This window comes from Tachyglossus aculeatus, unplaced genomic scaffold (assembly GCF_015852505.1).
Source record: "Tachyglossus aculeatus isolate mTacAcu1 unplaced genomic scaffold, mTacAcu1.pri scaffold_161_arrow_ctg1, whole genome shotgun sequence".
NCBI lineage: Eukaryota > Metazoa > Chordata > Mammalia > Monotremata > Tachyglossidae > Tachyglossus > Tachyglossus aculeatus.
In genome coordinates, this window is record NW_024044884.1 from 136,996 (window position 1) to 157,064 (window position 20,069).

A 20,069-nucleotide genomic window follows, 5' to 3' on the forward strand; every position below is an offset into this window, starting at 1 on the left:
AGGTGGCGTAGCTTAACCGTAGCCGCAGTGGGGACTTAGTCCGTCGCTGCAGGAGTTGTGTCCGTTCCTCGGAGCCTAGGTCAACCTGGTGGCCCGAGGGGGTCGAGGTCGACCCGGCGGCCCATTGTCCTGCGGGCGTGCTTAGGCTTCATCAGTCGCGGAGGGCTTAATAGTCGGTCGGTCCTTCCATCCCCCCTAGTGTACCCGGGAACTAGATGGTGCCTCCGCAAGAACAGACAAGAACAATTCAAAAAAAGAACTCACCACTCCGAAGGCTTCAGGCTGTGCTGTAGTCAGCTAGGACGGCGGCAGTCACATCTACTGGGTCCCTGTACGGGCCACCAAAATGATGGCGGCGGTTGTTCTGGATGGCCACCAAGTCGCCGGGCGACTAAAGAATTAGACAGCATGTGACTGCCGAACGTTTTAATAAAGTATTAGTGGTAAGGTCGAAGACCGAATAGAGGATAACGCACCCGGTGGGCTCATTTCCTTCAGGGAAAAGGCCCCGAAGACCGAATAGTGGGTAACACACCCGGCGGGCTCATTGCCTTAAGGGAAAAGGCCCCGAAGACCGAATAGGGGGTAACGCACCCGGTGGGCTCATTTCTTTAAGGGAAAAGGCCCCAAGTGCCCGATATAATGGGCTTATATACTGCTGTTGCTGATCACAGTGATTGATAGATTTGAAAACAGTGGGGACTGGATTGGTGCAGATTTGGTACAGAGCTGGGCGGATTTGGTTTGGTTCCTGGACCCCAGTGGACTGCAAGGTCTAAGGCCCATACCAAATATGGCAACAGAACCGTGTACATTCAAACAATATCTGCAACCTTTCCATGGTGCATGGGAGGGGCCCCATCACTGGGAGGTTACAAGGTGATCAGGTTGCCCCCCGCAGGGCTCACAGTCTTCATTCCCATTTTACAGATGGAACTGAGGCCCAGAGAAGTGAAGTGACTTGCCCAAGGTCACACAGCTGACAAGCGGTGGAGCGGGATTCGAACCTCTGACATCTGACTCCAAAGCTCGGGCTCTTGCCACTGAACCACACTGCTTCTCTATACTGTACTATACTATAGTGTAATATACTATGTACTATCCTATTTCTGAGTGCTCAGTACAGTGCTCTACACACAGTAAGCGCTCAATAAATACGACTGAATGAATGAATGAACGATACAGTCCCCAAACCTATATCAGTGAAGTGCTTTACCCAAGGTCACACAGCAGGTATAGTAATAATAATAGTGACAGCATTTGTTAAGTGCTTACTATGTGGCAGACACTGTACTAAGTGCTGGGGTGGATACAAGCAAATCGAGTTGGACACAGTCCCTGTCCCAGGTGGGGCTCACAATCTCAATTCCCATTTTACAGACGAGGGAACGGAGGACCAGAGAAGTGAAGTGACTTGCCCAAGGTCACCCAGCAGACAAGTGATGGAGTCAGGATGTTAACCCAGGTCCTCTGCCTTTCAGGTCCCTGTTCTTTACACTAGGTCATGAGTCAATCAGTCAATCAATCAATCAATCAATCAATCCACAGAATTTATTGAGCATTTACTGCATGTGCTTGGGATGCCACAAGACCCCTCCTCTAGACTGAAACTATGCACTAGGGAGAGTATAATACAATCGTTAGGTACACCTGTGTTGTGAGGGATGATAATGATAATAATAACAATGATAATAGTATTCAATAAGTACTTGAAAAGCCCTTTTGGTAATGGGAAGTTAATTTATGTCTTTCCAAAGGCCCGGTCCTGTCTGAAGAACTTTCCTGGAGATCCTCCTCTGGGCAGATGATGGGAGAGAATAGCTGATGCTGAGGTCAAGCTTTAGAAATGACTCAGGAGCCTTCTCTGTTTTCTTCTTGTCTTACGGTATTTATCAAGTGCCTACTACGTGCCAAGTACTGTTCTAAGCACTGGGGTAGATAAAGCTAATCAGGCTGGACACAGCCCATGTACCACAGGGGCTCACAGATTAAGATAAAGATTACAGATGAGGAACCTGAGGCCCAGAAAAGTGAAGTGACTTGCCTAAGGTCACACAGCAGGCTACGAAGCAGCATGACCTAGTGAAAAGAGCACGGGCCCGGGAGACAAAGGACCTGAGTTCGAATCCCAAGTCTGTCACTTCTCTGCTGCGTGACCTTGGGTGAGTACATCAGTGTTTCCTCATCTCTAAAATGGAAATTGGATAGCTCTTCTCCCTCCTACTTAGACTGTGAGCCCCACACGGGACGGGGACCGTGTCAGACCTGATGAACTTGTACCTGCCCCAGTGCTTAGAACGGTGTTTGGCATATAGTAAGCCCTTAACAAGTACCATAATTAATGTAATCAAAAAAGTACCATATTTATTTGATGGAGGAGGTGGGATTAGTACCCAGGTCCTATAGACTCTCAGCTCATTGTGAGCAGGGAATGTGTCTGTTGATGGTTTTATTGTACTTTTCCAAATGCTCAGTACAGTGCTCTCAACCAACACAGTAGGCTCTCAAGAAATATGACTGACTGAATGAATGAAATCTGACATTCCACGTTCCCTAACTGTGAACTGTGGGTATTTTTAAGGCGCTTTTTTTCAGAATGCATTTCTTACGGATGAGTGAAATCGGCTGAACGAAGAAGCGAGCGTTCCGCCTTTTGTTTCGGGGGTGGGGGGGGGTGGAACAGACACGAGTCAATCTACCTGACAGAGCAGTACATGCCATTCCACCAGGGGAGCGATCACTGACCTTTCTGGAGAAGACCGGGCTGCCAAACGGGGAGTGCTGGGTTTAGGCCTGGATGCCACCTGTCCGGTCGTCATCCCACTAGGCGGTCCCTCCGGTGGGGTGGGAGACCCCCGGTCCGAGGAGGCCCCCGGATGCGGGTATGCTCTGAGAATGCAGCAGAAGTATCTCTGTGCACCGGTTCAGAAGACGAGGTTGTGCAGAGGCGATTCCTCTGGATTCCTGGGGATGCAGGATCGGCGGCTCGGTCCCCTCGGTCAGGCGGTCGGTTTCCTCACCTTCTGCAGCTTCTCTATGGGCTTCCACTGCTGGTTAGTCGAGAGCAACTGCAATGCAGAGAGACAGAATCTCTGTTCCAGGAACCACGGCCTTGGGGAATACATTCCCCTAGATCTTAAGGTCTCTAACCTCCTTATGCCCATATCTGTAATTTATTTGTTTCTATTAACATTGGACCCTGCCTCTAGACTGAAAGCTTGTTGTGGGCAGAGAACGTATCTAGTTATATTGAACTCTCCCAGTACAGTGCTACGGACTCATTACCGACTGACTGAGGGCAGGAATGGTGTTGACTGACATTGTCCCCACCTAGGCACTCTGTACACTGCTCTGCACACAGTTGTACGCTGCTCTGCACACGGTAGGTGCTGGGGAACTACTGCTGATTGAGAAGTAAATAGAAAGCGATTTTCCTTGATTTTCACTCTTTGTGCGACAGGGGCTGCGTCAGCACGGCATAGTAGGTAGAGTATAGGCCTAGGAGTCAGGCAGTCATGGGTTTGAATCCTGGCTCTGCCACTTGTCTGCTGTGGGACCCGGGACAAGTCACTTCATTTCTGTATGCCTCAGTTCCCTCATCTGTAAAATAGTGACTAAGACTGTGAGCTCCCATGTGGGGCAGGGTCTGTGTCCAAACTGATTAGCTTGTATCTACCCCAGTGCTTAGAACAGGTCCCTGGCGCATAGTGAGCACATAACAAATAGCATGAAAAACAAGTCAGTTTGCTTCTCTGTGCCTCAGTTCCCTCCCTCATCTGTAAAATAGGAATTAAAACTGTGAGCCCTACTGTGTCCAACTCGATTAGCTACCCCAGTGCCTGGGACGGTGCCTGGCCCACAGTAAGTGCTTAAAAAAATGCCAATTAACAAAAAAGCGGCCATTCCCGCCCACAGTGCCCCTCCTCTCCTTGAGGTCCAATAGGGGTTTGGGATGGTAAAGATGCTGTAGCCAGCCTTTCTGGCCCATTTGCTCTCCCATGTCTGACCCATTTGCTCTCCCACCCTGCCCAAACGCCCCCATGCTTCCTTCCTCCCCTGCCCACACACCAAGAAGTGGCACCGATGCCCCCTTCCCTGGGGCCCAGAGGGTAGGACAGGGAGGCTGCAGGCAGCTGCCCCTCTGCGAGGATCAGGATCAGGACCAGGCTCATCCAGTCAAGCCTCTGGCTTGTCAAGGAGCCTGCCGTCGTTCAGCGGGGGGGGACCGAGGTCGGACGGAGGGGCCGAAGGTGGGCCCGGTACCTTTTGAGGTTGGGTAGGATCCATGCTCTCCCATGGCCCTGGATTTTGGACCTGCTGAGGCTGAAGACCAAGATGGCATCGGTTAGGAATGACCCTAAGCAGTCGCAGTTGCCCCCTAGAAGTGACGTTCCTGAAGTTCCCATTCCCTTCTCTACACTGAGAACTCGCTCTGAGCAGGGAACGTGTCTATCAACTCTGTTATACTGGACTCTCCCAAGCGCTTAGTGCAGCGTTCTGCACATAGTAAGAGCTCAATAAATACCATCGACTGCAAGCTAGTCTCTAGACTGCAAGCTCGTTGTGGGCAGGGAAAGTGTTTACCAACTTGGCTGTATCATGCTCGCCCAACCGACCTAGATCCGAATGCACTGAAGAGATCTACGATAATCTAACAGAAAATAATAATAACAAGTCATCCTGGTATTTAAGTGCTTACCATGTGCTGAACATTTTGTTTAGTCACACAGGAAAGAGAAATAAAGCATCGGTAACAAATCATTGGCCATGGAAGCATTTAAATGTATCAGAATCAATAACTAATGGCTCTGGGAGATAACCAGCGAACAGTCCTTAGAGAGGAGGTTCTCACAGGTTCTGATGTTGAATCCCTTCCTGGTCACAGATCTTAGGAAGAGTGAGATATGAGAGAGAGAGAGAGAGAGAGAGAGAGAGAGAGAGAGAGAGAGAGAGAGAGAACACTTTATATCTCCAACACACAAGTATAGTGAGAACAATAATCCCGCTTCTATTCCTGCAGCCGGTAAACTGGAAAGGAGACACCGGTTGTCTCCTAGGGTTTTCTTTCAAACCCCCAACTGGGCTTCCTTTCAAGTAACCCCAAACAGATTACCTCTCAAACCACCCCAAAAGGGCATCAAGTTACCGAAGATCGGCTCTCTGGGAGGCAGTTGAACGAAGATCCCTTTTCTTGACCTTATGTGTCCTATTGGGTTAAAACCTAGGAAGCTACACTCTTAACCATAGAACTGGTATGTGAACAGCAGCATCATATAGCCAGATATAAATTGATGAAAACGTTTGAAACAACAGCTCTTTCCCAATTATATTAACAATTATTCTTATGCCATCACTAATTCAACAATTGGCAATTTAAACAAAAGATTCTTAATATAACAGTTATTTGCAATATCTTTTTGTTACTCTCCAAATCCTTGGAGTTCCAAAACATGCTACATAGCCATTCTGGCCCACGGACACGAGGGCAATCTTAATCACAACACATTCACGCAATCCCTCCACCTCTTAAAGCAGAACACTCTAAACGTTTCCACAAACTCGAGGGGGCGCCCAACCTCGACACATTCACACATAAAACAGAATGGAGATGTTCTCAGGCATCACCAAGAACTTTCTTTAATCAAGGACATAAATTTTCAGGAAAGGTCTATCTCAAACACTGATCTTTTCCTATGAGGCTATTTTGGTGCCTGCCATTTAATTTGGTCAGTGCAGATTTTAAACATATATTTTAATCCCAGGAGAGCACCGGACTCCATTTTTTACAACTTTCATCGCTTGGACTCTGAGAGGACCGGAGTCTGTACCAGGTACATACTAAGGAAGATTACCTACCAAGTTTGTTGAGTTTGGTTGGGTCCCTGTCCTCCTGACATCTAGCACTGAACTAAACCCACCTGGTAAGAGTAGTATTGAGCATGGAGTTTCTTTCGGAGAAAGAAGTTTAAGACAGTTTACGCCAAGTCAGATGGGCGTAAGGAATACACACCCAGGTTTTTGCGGTTTGGACACCGAGGGTCTTGCGCATGGCCATCCGAAACGGATGCTAGGGTGCCCGACGTGATTGCCAATCGGGACAGAGATAGAAAAGTAGACAAGACGGAGAAATGACAAGAATGCTTTCCTAAATCCCACTGACCCTGGTCAATCTTACTTCCTTTAGGTTCCAAAGCTCCAACGATGAACTTATTTTATATAGCTCAAAAGTTCCATCTGTGGGGAAATTTAGGAGGTTTATCTTGGGTAAAAAATTCTCATTCATCTGAGAACTTATCAATTTTTGGTCCATAATGAATTTGCATGAAATAAGCTGGAGTTCCCTTCGGTGCGAGAGAAACCTCTTTTAATTGCCTTTTTCCCATTTTCATTAGGACTAATGCCAAATAGATTTCCAAAGGTCTGTTACCTCTGTGGTTGCACTTGAGGGTCACTGAGAGATGGACCGCTCCGGACCGTCATCGAGCGTTGTCATCTGAGTCACGGCACCAAATTACGGTGGAAGAGAAACTTTTCAGACTCTGAGTTGTGTTTAGAAAAAGGTATGTCAGAGTCAAGTTTTATTACTACTAGAGCTTCACCTGGCACCAGTAGGGAGAGGCATTGAGTGGCAGAGATTCCCCTGAGAGTCAAGGCCAGCTCAACTTCAAGCAATACAGAGCTTCTTTATATATGAGAAGCGGGCAGCGTGGGTTATTGGAAAGAGTGCAGGCTTGGGAGTCATGGATTCTGATCCGGGCTCTGTCACTTATTAGCTGTGTGACTTTGGGCAAGTCACTTCACTTCTCTGGGCCTCACTTCCCTCGTCTGTAAAAGCGGGATGAAGACTGTGAGCCCCACGTGGGACAACCTGATCACCTTGTATCCCCCCAGCGCTTAGAACAGTGCTTTGCACATAGTAAGCGCTTAACAAATACCATCATCATCATCGTCACGTGGGACAACCTGAGTACCTTGTATCTACCCCAGCACTTAGAACAGTGCTTGGCACATAGTAAGCACTTAACAAATATTAGTATTATTATTACACCATTGGTACAATATTCATAATCATCAGAACAATACAATAGGAGAAATACTTTAGGCTAGAAAGCAGTGAGAACCTGGGGCTGTTTAGTCCTGGACCTCCTGTGATAGAGTGATAAGTGGGCCTTAGGCAGAGGGAAAGGTCAGAGAGAAAGGTGGACAAAACCAGGACCTTGACCATTGTGCTTCCACATCCCTCAAGACTGTATGCTCATTGTGGGCAGGGAATGTGTCTGTTTATTGTAATCTTGCACTCTCCCAAGCACTTAGTGCAGTGCTGTGCACACAGTAAGTGCCTAACAAATAGGATGATGATGATGGCATTTGTTAACCGCTTACTATGTGCAAAGCACTGTTCTCAGCGCTGGGGAGGATACGAGGTGATCAGATTGTCCCACATGGGGCTCACAGTCTTCATCCCCACTTTACAGATAAGGTAACTGAGGCCCAGAGAAGTTAACTGACTTGCTCAAAGTCACACAGCTGACAACTGGCAGAGCCAGGATTTGAACCCATGACCTCTGACTCTCAAGCCCGTGCTCTTTCCATTGGGCCATGCTGCTTATGATTGAATGAATAAATGAATGAATGAATGAACCAACCCCATCTCCACCCCACAGTATTTAGGTATCTATCCCCCTCTTGACTTGCTATGGGCAGGGAATGTGCCTGCTAATTCCATTCTATCGTTCCCTCCCAAGTGCTGGTCCAGTGCTGTGCACCCAGTAACTGCTCTTAAACCCCACCGACTGATTGATTGATGGGCAGATTGACACCTCTGGTCCCCTGGCAGCCCCCACCCCCTAACCTCGCCCCCGCCCCAGTTCCAGGGCCTGTATTGGAGAAGCAGCATGGTGTAGTGGAGAGACCATGGGCCTCAGAGTCAGAAGGTCATGGGCTCTAATCCTGGCTCTGCCGCTTGTCTGCTGTGTGACCTTGGACAAGTCACTTCACTTCTCTGGGCCTCAGTTCCCTCATTCTATAAAATGGGGATTGAGAATGTGAGCACCACCTGGGACAGGGACTATGTCCAAACAGATTTGCTTGTATCCACCCCAGTGCTTGGGGGTAGGGGTAGCGGTAGCCGGGGTGGGGGTGGGGGTGGGGAGAGGAAGTAGATTTAGTGGGGAAGGAAATCGGGGAAGGAGGAAGTGGGGGAAAGGAGGTAGGGGTAGCAGAGAAAGAAATGGTGGAAAGAGGAAATTGGGGGAAGGGGCTAGGTGTTGGGGGGAGGGGATGGGGGGGAGAAGGAGGTGAGGGAAGGAGACAGGGGTAGCAGGGGTGGAGAAGGTGGAGTTAGTTTGTTCATTCATTTGCTCATTCCATCAATCTGCTTACTGTGTGCAGAGCACTATACTAAGTGCTTGGGAAGAATACAATATAACAATAAACAGACATATTCCCTGACCACAATAAGCTGACAATTTAGAGGGGGAGCCAGACATTAATAGATATAAAGAAGGAAGTGGGGGTAGGGGCTAGGGGTAGCATGGTAGGGGTGGGAGATTGGGTGAGGAGGAGGTAGGAAGGAAAGGGCAAAGGGGTAGCAGGGGAAAAGATGGGGAAGGTGGAAGTGGGGGAAAACGGCTAGGGGCTGTCGGGGGGAGGAGACTGGGGAAGAAGGACAGGGAAGGACGTAGGGGTAGCAGGGGAGGAGATGGGGGAAGAAGGTAGTAGCCGAGTTCCGCCCTTCCCTCTCCATCCAAACTGCAACCACGTTATAGTACAGTCATTCATCGTATCCTGATTGGATAACTGCCTAAGCATCTTTTCTGATCTCCCAACCTTCCTGTCTCTCCCCGCTTCAGTCTATACTTCACTCTGATGCCCAGATTATCTTTCTACAGAAATGCCCTGGGCCTGTCACCACCCACCCCCCTCCCCGCACTGTCAGAAATTTCCAGTGGTTTCCTAACAACCTTCGTATCAAGCAAAAACTCCTCACTATTGCCTTCAAAGCTTTCCATCCCCTTGCCCCCTTTTATTTCACCTCCCTTCTCTCCTTCTACATCCCAGCCTGCACACTCCACTCCTCTGCTGCCAACTGTGCCTCGCTCTCGCCTGTCCCGCTGTCGAACCCTGGCTCACATCCTATCTCTGTATTCTAGACTGTGAGCCCACTGTTGGGCAGGGACCGTCTCTATATGTTGACAACTTGTACTTCCCAAGTGCTTAGTACAGTGCTCTGCACACAGTAAGTACTCAATAAATACGATTGATTGATTGATCATCCCCCCCTCCCTCCCTCTGCCTTACCCCTTTCCCCTCCCCACAGCACTTGTGTATAATTGTACCTACTTATTACTCTATTTATTTTATTAATGATGTGTATGTAGCTATAATTCTATTTATTCTAATGGTATTGACACCTGTCTACTTGTTTTGTGGTGTTGTCTGTCTCCCCCTCGTAGACTGTGAGCCCACTGCTAGGTAGGGACCGTCTCTATGTGTTGCTGATTTGTACTTCCCAAGTGCTTAGTACAGTGCTCTGCACACAGTAAGTGCTCAATAAATACGATTGAATGAATGAATGGAATGCCCTCCCTCCTCACATCCGCCAAACTAGCACACTTCCCTCCTTCGAAGCCCTCCTGAAAGCTCACTTCCTCCAGGGGGCCTTCCCATATTGAGCCCCCCTTTTCCTCTGCTCCTCCTTCCCTCCCCATCGCCCCTACTCCCTCCCTCTGCTCTACCCCGCTCCCCGCCCCTGCCCCAAAGCACTTGTGTATATATGTACATATTTATAATTCTATTTATTCTATTAATGATGTGTATATATCTATAATTCTATTCATTTATATTGATGCTATTGATGCGTGTCTACTTGTTTTGTTTTGTTGTCTGTCTCCTCCCTTCTTGACTGTGAGCCCGTTGTTGGGTAGTAATTGTCTCTATTTGTTGCCAAATTGTACTTTCCAGGCAATTAGTACAGAGCACTATACTACCAGAGCACAGTACGCACTCAATAAATTCAGCTGAATGACTGAATGAACTAGGGGTAGCAGCAGGGAGGTGATTGGGGGAGAAGGAGGTCGGGGGAGAGGGGAAGCAGGACAAGAGATGGGGAAGGAGGCAAGGGGGAGATAATAATAATAATGATGATGGCATTTATTAAGCGCTTACTATGTCCAAAGCACTATTCTAAGCGCTGGGGAGGTTACAAGGTGATCAGGTTGTCCCACGGAGGGTCTCACAGTCTTAATCCCCATTTTACAGTTGAGGTCACTGAGGCCCAGAGAAGTGAAGTGACTTGCCCAAAGTTACACAGCTGACAACTGGACTACTTCTAGACTGTGAGCCCACTGTTGGGTAGGGACTGTCTCTATATGTTGCCAACTTGTACTTCCCAAGCGCTTGTACAGTGCTCTGCACACAGTAAGTGCTCAATAAATACGATTGATTGATGGATTGATTGGTGGAGCCGGCATTTGAAGCCCTGACCTTTGACTCCAAAGCCCGTGCTCTTTACCCTGGGCCATGCTGCTTCTCCATGGATGGAAAGGAGATGGGGAGGCAGAGGTGGGGAAAGGAAGAAGTGGGAGGAAGGGGCTAAGTGTAGAGGAGAAAGGAGATGGGGGAGAAGGAGGTGGAGGAAAGAGGCAGGGGGAAGTGTGGAGGAGATGGGGAGGTGGAGGAAGGGGGTAGGGGTAGCTGGGAGGAGGAGATTAGGGAAAAAGAGGTGGGGGAATGTGGGGTGGGCGGGGGGGGGGGAGCGCTCCATCTAAGAAGGAAGTTACAGATATGGAATCCACATTTTAAAGATGAAGAAATTGAAAAGTTAAGTGATTTGCCTACGGTCAAATAAGCATCCATGAGCCACAGTCAGAATTAGAACCCCAATCTTTGAGAAGAATAATAATAGTAATAAAAATTATAATGATATTTGTTAAGCATTTCCTGTGTGTCGGGCACTGTCCTAAGCGCTGGGGTGGATACAAGCAAATCGGGTTGGACGCGGTCCCTGACCCACGTGGGGCTCACAATCTTGGTCCCGATTTTCCAGATGAGGTAACGGGGGCCCAGAGAGGTGGGATGATTTGCCCTAAGATCACCTAGCAGACAAGGGGCAGAGCCGGGATTAGAGCTCAATCATTCATTCATTCAATCGTATTTCTTGAGCGCTTGCTGTGTGCAGAGTACTGTACTAAGCATTTGGAAAATACAATTAGGCAACAGATGACGACAATCCCTACCCAACAACGGTCTCACAGTCTAGAAGGGGGAAGGCAGACAACAAAACAAAGCATCAAAACAAATCAATAGAATTATAGATATATGCACATCATTAATAAAATAAATAGTACAATAAATATGTTCCTATATACATAAGTGCTGTGGGGCGGGGTGGGGGGGTAGAGCAGAGGGAGGGAGTAGGAGCGATGGGAAGGAGAGGAGGAGCAGAGGAAGAGGGGGGCACAGTCTGGGATGGCCTCCTGGAGGAGATGAGCTTTCAGTAGGGCATCGAAGGACAGAAGTGAGCTACTTTGGAGGATGAGGAGGGAGGGCATTCCTAGGACGTGGGCTAGGGATCGACGGCGGGACAGGCAAGACCAAGGCCCAGTGAGGAGGTTAGCAGCACAGGAGTGGAATGTGCGGGCTGGGCTGGGCTCCCACCCCCGGACTGCCCTTGTGGAGTCCGCGTCCTCCCGGAAATCGGCGGGGAATTTAAAGAGCAGAACGGGCTGAGCCTGCGGGACTTCGGGGAAAAAGGAGGCCGCTGCCATGGCGACGGCCCCGCACCGCTGAGAACCGCCGCCGTCGCCGAACCCGCCCGGTCCCGACTCGCCCGGTCCCGACCCGCCCGGCCAGCGCGCCTGGAGGAGACACTCACCAGAGCAGCACGGTTTAGTGGAAAGAGCACGGGCCTGGGAATCAGAAGGTCCGTTCTACTCCCAACTCCACCACTTGTCTGCTGTGTGACCTCAATAATAATAATAATGATGATATTTGTTAAGCGCTTACTATGTGCAAAGCACCGTTCTAAGCGGGGGGGGGGGGATACAAGGTGGTCAGGTTGTCCCACGTGGGGCTCACAATCTTAATCCCCATTTTACAGATGAGGTAACTGAGGCACAGAGAAGTTAAGCGGCTTGCCCAAGGTCACACAGCCGACAAGTGGCAGAGTCGGGATTAGAATCCATGACCTCTGACTCCCGAGCCCGTGCTCTTTCCACTGACCCACGAGTCACTTCATTTCTCTGTGCTCCAGTTCCCTCATCTGTAAAATGGGGATTGAGATCGGGAGCCCCAAGTGGGACAGTGACTGGGTCCAACCCAATTTGCTTGTACCCACCCCGGCGCTCAGTACCGTGCCCGGCACATAGTAAGCCCTTAACAAATGCCACCATCATTATTATTATTACCATCGTATACAGCGGAACACTTTACCTCACGCTTAGCCTAATTGAAAGGGCCGTAGATGCGTGCGTACGTACACACACACACACACACACACACACACACACACACACACACACACACACACACACACACACACACACACACACACACACACACACACACACACACACACACACACACACACACACACACCCCTCCCCACCGCCCCCCGACCCAAAATAGCTACCAATCCGACTGGCTTCCCCAAATTTCCTGAAGATAGTCCCATGTCACAGGACTTTCAAGGAGTCTGGACCCCGCAGCATGCCATCCTGGTTCGAGTGCTTTGGCCTCGGCCCCATTAAGGTGTCTCAGCGCAGATCTTTGGTATTTGTTTTCTTTGTTCCGCGGCCCCAGGGAACTAGGTTTTTCCCCCTTTTATCGCCTGTTTCGGTTTTGGGGGGAGGTGCGGAGGGGGGAGTTGCGGAGGAAGTTCTCATTTGCTGTTCCAACTTTCTGCTATCTGCATCTCAGACGGCTCATTACCAAGAGAAAACAGGCAGGATCGCCACCCCGCCCTCCCTGTGCTTACATACCCCTCGGGCTCAACCCCACCCAGCAGCCTTTATCATAACGATGGCGTACGAAGCACGATTCTAAACCCGGCGGGATACAAGGTAATCAGGTTCATTCATTCAATCGTATTTATTGAGCGTTTACTGTGTGCAGAGCACTGTACTAAGCGCTTGGGAAGTCCAAGTTGGCAACATATAGAGACGGTCCTTACCCAACAGCGGGCTCACAGTCTAGAAGGGGGAGACAGATGACAGAACAAAACATATTAACAAAATAAAATAAATAGATAAATAACATGTACAAGTAAAATAAATGGAGTAATAAATATGTACAAATATATACGGGTGCTGTGGGGAGGGGAAGGAGGTAAGGCTTGAGGATGGGGAGGGGGAGAGGAGACTGAGGAGAGGGCTCAGTCTGGGAAGGCCTCCTGGAGGAGGTGAGCTCTCCCACATGGGGCTCACAGTCTTAATCCCCATTTTACAGATGAGGGAACTGAGGCCCAGAGAAGTGAAGTGACTTGCCCAAAGTCACACAGCTGACAGTTGGTGGAGCCGGGATTTGAACCCGTGACCTCTGACTCCAAAGCCCGTGCTCTTTCCACTGAGCCACGCTACTTCTGACGATTGTGGAATTTTAAGTTCTAACCGTGGGCCAGGCACTGAACTAAGCACTGAGGACTAGACCTAGCTGAGCACCCTGAGGCCCAGAGAAGTGAAGTGACTTGGCCAATTAACTTTTTTCACGATGTGTATATATCTATAAGTCTATTTATTTATATTGATGCTATTGATGCCTGTCTACTTGTTTTGTTTTATTGTCTCCCCCCCTTCTAGACTGTGAACCTGTTGTTGGGTAGGGATTATCTCTCTTGGTTGATGAACTGTACTTTCCAAATGCTTAGTACAGTGCTCTGCACACAGTAAGCCCTCAATAAATACGATTGAATTGATGAATGCATGAATGAATGGTTACAGAACTGACATACGGTTACGGTAGAGGCGGAGTTCGAACCCAGGCCCTTCTGACTCCCAGGCCCCGGGCTCAGTCCACCTGGGCCATGCTGCTTCTACCTCTCCCTCCACTCCTCAGAATGCCAGGTGCTGGCTACACAGATGGCCACACACCACCCTCTGCGACTTGCCACCCTCTGGTGGCTTGGCCACCCCTGTTGGGATCAATCATTAATCGACGATAATTATTGAGCACTTACTCTGAGCAGAACCCTCTAGTAAGTGCCTAGGAGAGGAAAATAGAACAATACAGCATGGGCCTGGGAGTCAGAAGGGCTAGGTTCTAATTCTGAGAAGCAGCCTGGCTCAGTGGAAACAGCACAGGCTTTGGAGTCAGCGGTCATGGGTTAAAATCCCGGCACCTCCAATTGTCAGCTGTGTGACTTTGGGCAAGTCACTTGACTTCTCTGGGCCTCAGTTCCCTCATCTGTAAAAATGGGGCCTAAGACTGTGAGCCCCCCGTGGGACAACCTGATCACCTTGTCACCTCCCCAGCACTTAGAACAGTGCTTTGCACATGGTAAGCGCTTAATAAATGTCATCTGTATTATCATCATTACTATTCTGGCTCTGCCACTTGCCTGCCATGTGATTTCCCTTCTCTGGGCCTCAGTTCCCTCATCTGTAAACTGGGGATTCAACACAAGGACTTGTGTCCAACCTGATGACCTTATATCTACCCCAGCGATGAAAAACTCATATCATCAAAAAGAGAGAGATTGATGATGATGATGGAATTTGTCAAGCGCTTACTGCGTGCCAGGCACAGAACTAACCGCTGGGATGAATACAAGCAAACCCAGGTGGACACAGCCACTGTCCCATGTGGGGTTCACAGTCTCAATCCTCATTTTACAGATGAGGTAAGTGAGGCACAGAAATGTGAAGTGAATTACCCAGGGTCACACAGCAGACACGTCGTAGAGCCCATGACCTTCTGACTCCTAGGCCCGTACTCCATCCACTAGGTCATGCTGCTTCCCCAGTATGCTGGACCTGTAATCCCAGTCACTGGCCTGCTCTGTGTGACCTTGGACAACTCTGTGACTGTGATAAAGACCGTGAGCCTCACATGGTTTGAAAAGGGACTGCGTCCAACCTGATCACCTCACATCTACCTGAGTGCTGAGTACAGTTTTTGGCACCTAGTCAGCGCTTAAGAGCCATTTATTTATTTTGCTTGTACATAGTTCTTCTGTTTGTTTTGTTGTCTGTCTACCCCTTCTAGACTGTGAGCCCGCTGTTGGGTAGGGACCGTCTCTATATGTTGCCAACCTGTACTTCCCAAGCGCTTAGTACAGTGCCCTGCTCACAGTCAGCGCTCAATAAATACTATTGAATGAATGAACGAATGAGTGATCAATGATTATAATCATGACCATCATGACTGTTATTATTGATTTCTGACTCCATCCGTCCCCCACGCCAAGGTCTGGGGCTTGGATCGTACTCCTCTCCAGGGATTCCTCGACAGCGGACAGAGCCGGTCCGGGGAGGGGCCTCAGTCCATAAACCCCTCTCCCCTTTCTAATCTCCCCGGCCCCGGTTACTCGGCCAGAAAGGAGTCGCCCACCAGCTTCCCCGCGGGGCTCTGCGGCGACGCTCTGCTCTGGCCACCGCCGCTCCTCTCCTCGGCTGAAAGGGTACGCGGGCCCTTGGACCCCGGATAGCGGACCGTCCACCGTCCCCGCCCCTTGCATCATCATCATCATCATAAGGAGAAGAACTGTGGTATTTGTTAAGCGCTGATTGTGTGCCAAGCACTGCACTAAGCGCTGTACAAGCCCCGCCCCCCCCCCCCGGGCGCTCCCTCCTCCCTCCTGCTCCGTGGGCTGCAGTCCCCTGCCCTCCCTCTCTCTCTCCTCCGCCCCTCCTTCCCCCCGCCCCCCGGCGGCGGTGGAGCGCTGGCCGGCTGGCTCCTCCTGCTCCCCGCACGGCTCCCCGTGCTCCACGCCTGGTTCCTCGTGCTCCCCGCCAGGCTCTCCGTGGTCCCCTCGGGGCCTCCGGGCCCGGCTCGGCCCGACCGGCGGCTCCCCCGCCTGCTGCTCGGCCCCTCCCAGGAGGCTGGCCACCAGGCCCACCTTCCCAATCCCCATGGAAGAGAAAGAGGTCAGCAGGCTCCCCGTCTCCCGACCCCCTCCTCACTTCCCCGCTTCTGTACCTGAGACCGGGCCGGGGGAAGGGAGGAAGAGGGACACCCCCTGCCCCGCCCCCACCACTTTCCCTGCCTCCCCCCAACCCTCTTTTCTCCCCGCTTCCTTCCCCCGCCTCCTTCTCCCTCAATCTCCCCCCTCCGCTCCCCTAACCTTCTTTCCAAGCCACTTCGTTTCTCTGCGCCACAGTTATCTCATCTGCAAAATAATGAGGATTCTATTTGTTAAGCGCTTACTCTGTGCCTAGCACTGTTCCAAAGCGCTATGGAGACTGTGAACCCCACATGAGACAGGGACTGTTAGACCTGATTTGCTTGTAATAATAATAATAATAATAATGTTGGCATTTATTAAGCGCTTACTATGTGCAAAGCACTGTTCTAAGCGCTGGGGAGGTTACAAGGTGATCAGGTTGTCCCACGGGCGGGGTGGGGAGCGGAGCTCGCAGTCTTAATCCTCATTTCACAGATGAGGTAACTGAGGCCCAGAGAAGTGAAGTGACTTGCCCAAAGTCACACGGCTCCATTGGTGGAGCCGGGTGCTTAGTACAGTGCCTGGCGAATAGTAAGCGCTTAACGAATACCGTCATTCTTATTATCATCATCATTATTACCCCTACCTCATTCCTCCACCTCTTTCTCCCCTTTCTCCTTCTCCCAGGTACCCCTACCCCCTTCCTCCACTTCCGCCTCCCTATCTCCTCCCCACCTCCTTCTCCCCCTACCTCCTTCCCTCACGTCCTTCTCCCCCAATCTCCTCCCCGCTACTACCTCTGGCCCCTTGTCCCCACTACCTCCTTCCCCCATCTCCTCCCCTGCTATCCCTACCTCCCTACCTCCCACCCCCTCCTTCTCCCTCAGTCTCCTGCCCTCCACAGCCCCTAGCCCTTTCCCCCACTTCCTCCTTCCCCATCTCTTCCCCTGCTACCCCTAGCCCTCCCCCCAACCCCGCCCAATCTTCTTCCCAATCTTCTCTCCCCGCTTCCTTATTTATTTCCATTAATGCCTGTCTCCCCCACTAAACTGTCAGCGGTGGGCAGGGAATGTTTCTGTGTCTTGTTTTATTGTATTCTTCTCAAGTACTTAGTAGGTGCTCGACACACAGTTAGCGCTTGGTAAATACGATCGAATGAGGGAATGAATGATAACTTCTCCACCCCTTTCATTCATTCATTCAATCGTATTTACTGAGCGCTTACTATGTGCAGAGCACTGTACTAAGCGCTTGGAAAGTAAAATTTGGCGAGAGATAGGGACAATCCATACCCAACAATGGGCTCACACCCCGGCTACCCCTACCTCCTCCCCCCACCTCCTTCTTCCTAATCTCCTCCTCCTCCCGCCCCTCCCGTTACTGTTAGCCCTTTCCCCTTCCCTCCCCGCCCCCCCCCCCCGTTACTGTTAGCCCTTTCCCCCCACTTCCTCTTTCTCCCATTTCTTTCCCTGGTACCTCTGCCTCCTTTCCCCCTCTTGCTCCTTCCCCCACTAACCCTACTTCCTCTTCCTGCTACTGCTACCCCTAAGCGCTGGGGTGGATACAAGCAAATCGGGTTGGACAGAGTCCCCATCCCAGGTGGGGTGCACATTCTCAATCACACTCTGGGTGTGTCACCCTGCTCCTCAAAAATCTCCAGTGGTTGCCTATCAATCTTCGCATGAAGCAAAAACTCCTCACAATCGGCTTTGAAGCTCTCCATCCCCTTGCCCCCTCCTACCTCACTTCCCTTCTCTCCTTCTAATAATAATGATAATGATAAGAATAATAATAATAATGGTGGAATTTGTTAAGCACTTACTATGTGCAAAACACTCTTCTAAGCGCTGGGGGGAATACAAGGTGATCAGGTTGCCCCATTTGGGGCTCACCGTCTTAATTCCCATTTTACAGAGGAGGTAACTGAGGCACAGGGAAGTGAATTGGCTTGCCCAAGGTCACACAGCTAAGTGGTGGGGCCAGGATTCGAACCCATGACCTCTGACTCCCAAACCCACGCTCTTTCCACTGAGCCATGCTGCTTCCCCTACAGCCCAGCCCACACACTCTGCTCCTCTGCTGCTAACCTCCTCACTGGGCCTCAGTCTTGCCTATCCCACCATCGACCCCTGGCCCACGTCCTACCTCTGGCCTGGAATGCCCTCCCTCCTCAGATCTGCCAAACTAGCTCTCTTCTCCCCTTCAAAGCCCTACTGAGAGCCCACCTCCTCCATGAGGCCTTCCCAGACTGAGCCCTCCCCCTTTTCCTCTGCTCCTCCTCCCCTCCCCATTGCCCTTACTCCCTCCTTCTGCTCTACCTCCTTCCCCGCCCCACAGCACTTGTGTATATTTGTACATATTTATTATTCTATTTATTTTATTAATGATATGCATAGATCTATAATTCTATTTATTTTGATGCTGTTGAGGCCTGTCTATTTGTTTTGTTTTGTTGTCTGTCTCCCTTTTCTAGACAGTGAGCCTGCTGCTGAGTAGGGATTGTCTCTATCTGTTGCTGAATTGTATTTTGCAAGCATTTAGTACAGTGTTGTGCACCCAATAAGCGCTCAATAAATATGATTGAATGAATGGATGATTAGAACCCATGACCTTCTGACTCTCAAGCCCATGCTCACTCCAGTACATGCTTTGCACATAGTAAGCACATAATAAATGCCATCATTATTATTAAATACAGACCCCGGGACTAGGGGGACTGCCAGTGGACCAGAGGTGTCCAGCAGTCAATCCTTCAATTGATCGATCAGTTGGTGGTGTTTATTGAGTGCTGACTGGGTGCAAAGCACTGGACCAGCGCTTGGGATAGGACACTAAAAGGGAATTAGCAGACACATTCCCTATCCACAATGAGTCTAGAGAGGGAAACAGACAGGCATTCATTCAATCATATTTATTGAGTGCCTACTGTGTGCACAGCACTGTACTAAGCACTTGGGAAGTACAAGTTGGCAACATATAGAGGGGGTCCCTACCCAACAGTGGGCTCACAGTCTAGAAGGGGGAGACAGAGAACCAAACAAAACATATTAACAAAATAAAATAGAATAAATATGTACAAATAAAATAAATAAATAACTAGAGTACTAAATACGTACAAACATATATACATATATACAGGTGCTGTGGGGAGGGGAAGGAGGTAAGGCAGGGGGATGGGGAGGGGGAGAGGAAGGAGAGGGCTCAGTCTGGGAAGGCCTCCTAGAGGAGGTGAGCTCTCAGTAGGGCTTTGAAGGGAGGAAGAGAGCTAGCTTGGCGGATGTGCGGAGGGAGCGCATTCTAGGCTAGGGGGACAACGTGGGCCGGGGGTCGACAGTGGGACAGGCAAGACCGAGGCCCAGTGAGGAGGTTAGCAGCAGAGGAGCGGAGTGTGCGGGCTGGGCTGTAGAAGGAGAGAAGGGAGGTGAGGTAGGAGGGCACGAGGTGATGCCTTGAAGCCGAGGGTGAGGAGTTTTTGCCTGAATGGCATGGGAAGTGGCAGGGTGTAGGGATAGATGCTTAAGTGTTGTGGGGTGGAGATGGGGTTCATTCATTCATTCATTCAATCGTATTTATTGAGCACTTACTGTGTATAAACCACTGTACTCAGCCCTTACAGATAAAGGCATAAGGAGGTTAGGGAGCCTAGGATCTAGTGGACTGAATTCCCCAGGACTGTGGTTCCTGGAACAGAGATTTTTGTCTCTGCTCTGCAGTTGCTCTCTCTCGATTAACTGGCAGCGGAGCCCATAAAGGTGTCACAGAAGGCGAAGAAGCTGACTGAGTGACCGAGGCGACCGAGCCACCGGCCCCCGCGTCCCCAAGAATCCAGCAGAATTGCCTCCACACAACCTCATCTTCCGATCCAGCGTGCGGAGAGGCTTCGGCTGCATTCTCGGGGTCTCCCCACAACCGGGGGCCTCCTTGGGCCGGGGTCTCCCGCCCCCACGGAGGGACCGCCTAGTGGGCTGGC

At 50.3% G+C, this 20,069-nt stretch overlaps 1 long non-coding RNA gene across 3 annotated transcripts in view; it reads right to left on the reverse strand.

Annotated features, from left to right (window-relative positions):
* Nucleotides 1-351: 351 nt before the first annotated feature.
* Nucleotides 352-20,069, reverse strand: part of LOC119923236 — a 96,797-nt gene continuing 77,079 nt past the window's right edge. For 2 of the 3 annotated variants that reach the window (XR_005448797.1, XR_005448799.1), the window contains 3 exons: nt 4,264-4,323; nt 2,746-3,068; nt 352-391 (listed from right to left, as the gene is read on the reverse strand). This is a non-coding gene — a long non-coding RNA (uncharacterized LOC119923236). Of the gene's footprint in view, nt 392-2,745; nt 3,069-4,263; nt 4,324-6,427; nt 6,671-20,069 lie in introns of those variants that run through there. The other variant, XR_005448798.1, reaches the window with a different exon arrangement.